Here is a 5,000-nt window from a genome sequence, read left to right on the forward strand (position 1 = left end):
ACTCAGTCGACTCAGCTGTTAATGAGCACTGGTATGATAATGTCAACATTCTAGGGTCAAAGTCGGGGCGGAAAGGGTGGCTACCCCTACCGTATCATCGTGTTTTGCAACGAACATGTCCCCTGCGTTCACTTGGGACCAAATCTGACTTTTTGATATAACAGAGATCTTTTAACTAAATACGTTTGTTCTACTGGCGCAGGTGCGTGTGTGAACTTAAAATGATAATGCTGATTATAATAATCATCATGATCATCACTTTTGTTTTTATTATCATTATTATTATCATCATCATATTTATTATCATTAGTATTATTACTATTGTCCTTATTATCATTAGCATTACAATTTCATGACTATGCTAACAATAATGATAAAAATAATAATGATAGTAATACTGTTAATAATGATAATGATAATGATAATAATAATAATGATAATAATAATAATACAAATAATAACAATAATAATAACAATGATAATGATGATAATAATAATAATGATAATAATTATTATCATTATAATAATAATTATTATAATTATCATTATTACTATTATTATAATTTACTATCATTATTATTATTGTTGTTATTATTATTATCAGTAGTAGTAATATTAGCATCATTATCATTTACATTGATATTACCATAATTATAATGATAATTATTATTATCATAATCATCAAAATTATCATTACTATTACTTATATTATTATCCATATTATTATTGTTGTTATTATTATTATTACTATTATTATTGTTGTTGTTGTTTTATCTTTGTGGTTGTTGTTCTTGGTGCTTCCATTATCAATATTATTGTTATAAATTATTTTACTGTTATCATCGTCATTGTTGCTGTTACCATTACTATCATTATCATTACAATTATTGTTATTGTATGATTTTCTCTATTGTTGTTGTTATTGTTATTATTATTATTATTATTATTATTATTATAATAACTGTTATTATTATTATTGTTATTATTATCATTATCATTATTGCCATAGTTTTTGTATCATCGCTACCATTATCATTATCAATATCATTATGATTTTCATTATCATTACCATTACTTTTATTATTATCTTCATAATAATAATAATAATGGTAATAATAATAATAATAATAATAATAATAATAATAATAATAATCATTATCCTTATTATTATTATGATTATTATTAGTAGTAGTATAAGTGTACTGAGGTATTAGCAAACACCATAATGTAGTAGCAGACTCATTCTGTAACTTGTTTCAACCTGTAAATATGTAATCAATAAGAGACAAAACAATAATTTGATAACAAAATGTACTTCTCAAGAAATGTAAATGACTTTCCATCCTGATCTCAAATATGAAATATCAAAATATTCATAATCCTAAGACAGATTATTTTAACAAAAACTTCGTTTCTTCATTTCCATCACACACGCTTTAAAACTACAGTGTAATCCACAGGAATGACAAGAAATAATTACAGTATTTGCATATATATAAAACTATATAACTCAGAACACTGGCTCCTTCTATTTGTTCATCTCATTTGATCTAATATTCAGGTTCACCGTGCTGCATGCACTCCCATGGCTATATTTCGCGACTCCTCTCGTTATGAATCTTCCAGGACCACTGATCTAAAAAAAAGACTGGATCGAGCAACCAGTGCTATTGAAAACTCCGGCGCCATGACAGTGAGACTCAAACAATCAGTGGAAGGCTTGGGGCGCAGTGGAAAATTGCTGTAGATTTCCCAATGAAGTCTCTACTTTGCATGAATTAAGGTGAGTTTCTATCCAGAAAGCAGTTTTCAGCTATTTTCTAACAAAAATGATAAACTAGAGATATTTCTAGACTAGTCCGTCAGCAATCTGTCTGCAGCTACAATCAGCGTAACAGAGAAATTTGACTTTGTTCGTTTAACTTGAAAATAAATTATCAAGGTGAAGGCGGCCTAAGGCGATTTTGAACTTCATTTGGTGCCAAAACGCAGAACAATCTTATTCAACGTTTGATACTCTGGGGATTTAAATTTTCAAATAACTTTTGGTAACGAGTACATCTTCGCACAAAGTCCATAAGAAAATCGTGTGCCAAACATTATTGGTATTTGAATCATTACCACCATATAGTGTTAATGAGTTTGGTATGTTTACCTTTAACTTTCCCGCGCATTGGGTCGCAGTGCCATGGCGCCCACTAAGAGCCAATTGGCTTCATAAACCTTACCGCGAAAACAATAGGAAGCTCGATCCAGTCTTTTTTTTAGATCAGTGTCCAGGACCAGTGTTTATGTCAGTCGTGCTGCCCTCTGACGGTGTACACGGTTACTCAACAAAATGCGATCGACATGCGTAACAAAATCAAATGAAATATACAGTTTTATTTCATTGTGATACAATTATTATTATTATTGTTGTTGTTGTTGTTGTTTTGTTATAATCATCATCTTATTTCATACACACACACCATTTTCCTGACTCATTTTTGTCAATAAATCCTATTACTTTCTCGTTTCTCATTTCTTACCTCCCTCTCTCACGTCCTTTCTTGCCTCTTCTTGTCCTCTCTTGCTCTCAATTCCCTTACATTGTTCTTGTTCCGCCCCTCCCCCCCCCTTAGTTCTTCCCTTGTTCTTCTCTGTCTACTATTACATTCTCGTTTCTCTTTCTTCCCTCTTTTTCGTCCCTTCTCGTCCCTTCTCATTCCCATTTCCCTCACACTATTCTTGTTCCGCTTTTCTTCCCCCCCTTCCTTCTGTTATTCCCTTGTTCTAAACTACCTACTATTACTTTCTCGCTTCCCATTCCTTCCTCCCTCCTCGTCCCCTCTCGTCTTTTTCCCTTGTTCTTGTTCTTTCCCCCACTACCCTTAGTTCTTTCCTTGTTCTTCACGGTGTCCCTTCCCGTCCCATTTGCTGAGCTATACGCCACGTCAACGCAATGGTCAGGCCATTTGTCTGGTATATCCCCACTGTATTAATCTTTTCGATTACATTTCCTAACCTTTTGGTGTTTGTTTGTGTTCGTATGATGTTACTGTTGGTGGCAGGTGATTTTTTTATTATCTGTTACGTGTAATATTGATGATGAAGATGATAATGAAGATTATTATTATTATTATTATTATTATTATTATTATTATTATTATTATTATTATTATTATCATTATTATTATTATTATTATTATTTATTATTATTATTATCATTATATATTATTATTATTATTATTATTATATTATTATTATTATTATCATTATTATTATCATCATCATCATTGTCATTACTATTATGATTAATGTTAATAGTATCATTGCTTTTATTATAAATACCATTATTATCAGTATTTATTAATATTGTTATAATAATAATAATAATAATAATAATAATAATAATAATAATGATAATAATAATAATAATAATAGTAATAATAATAACAATTGTAATAATAATAGTTATTATTATTATTATTATTATTATTATTATTATTATTATTATCATTATCATTATTATTATTATTTCTATCAATATTATTAGTAGTATTGTTATCATCTTTATTATTACTGTTATTAATGATATTGTTGTTGTTGTTATCATTATTATTATTATTATTATTATTACTATTATTATTGTTATTATTATTATTATTATTATTATTATTATTATTATTATTATAACAATATTAATAAATACTGATATTATCATTATTATCATCATAATCATCATCATCACCATTATCATCATTATCATTCTCATCACATCATCATAGTCATCGTCATCGTCATCATTATCGTCACGTCATCGTCATCTTCATCATCATCATCATCATCATCATCATCATCATCATAATAATAATAATAATTATTATTATTATTATTGTTTATCATTATTATTATCATTATCACTACTTTTAGTATTATTACTAATATTATTATTGTCATCATCATCATTATCATTATTATCGTATCATAATCATGACTATCTTTACAAATATCATTATCAATTTTATGATAATCATCAACAGCTCACTAATTATGATCACCACTACTACAGTATATTTATTTCATCATTATCCCAAATGTTTTTCCATCACCGCTGGGAATGCTGCCATATCTGAACGATTAAACTGATGAATAAATAGATAGAATGAAAAATATCACTCTTGACTTCCACATAACAGATCATATACATTTTCATCCTTCAAATATTTTTATATCTTGCTTTTCGAATTATACATCCAGCGATTTTTTGAAGGATTTCCGTATTAAGAAGAAAATCCTTTTAATGTTGCTTTTAATATCTGAATTTCAGGGATTACAACCCGGATTTAGAACGATCTGTGTTTTCTCTTCGTAAAGTATGAACACACATTTCTATTACATGTGTTTTTACATCTCTTTACCGTCTCTTTGATTATTCTAATTAACTGTTGATTATTTTGATTTACTGTTGATTATCATAATTAACAGCTGATCAATCACTCTCCATGAATGATCAGTCGGGAGTTTTTTACTTCTGTGGAATGGATATATATGTCAACACTGGTGATTTTTCAGGTGGAATATAAACAATACATATTTTTTTTTTCTTCTATGAAATGGTTTATTTGTTGGCTTCTGTGGAAGAGTTTCGTGATTATTAGAGATTTTGTCTATTTTTATGGAGCCTCTGAATCATCACTATTTTCTGGGTTATATTTTCTATTACTTTTATTAATAGGTTTCTTCATCACTATAAATTATTTAGTAACTGCTGATTTCTTAGATGGCCAATAGTTGCATCTACTTTTATTGGGAGGTTAATTCTTCACTATATTCTATTTGGTAGACAGACCATACTTGATTTCTATTACTCATAATTTTATCATTTATCACTATTTATGCTATTAATGATCTTACACGAACATTTCTACGTCTTTGCCCGCAGCACGCAGCTTTAGTCAAGCCTCAATTTCGCCTCAAAAATCGAATAGTTCTGTCTGATCAAAGCCGCGAGATCGGGT

The sequence above is a fragment of the Penaeus monodon genome, chromosome 4 (assembly GCF_015228065.2).
Source record: "Penaeus monodon isolate SGIC_2016 chromosome 4, NSTDA_Pmon_1, whole genome shotgun sequence".
Lineage (NCBI taxonomy): Eukaryota > Metazoa > Arthropoda > Malacostraca > Decapoda > Penaeidae > Penaeus > Penaeus monodon.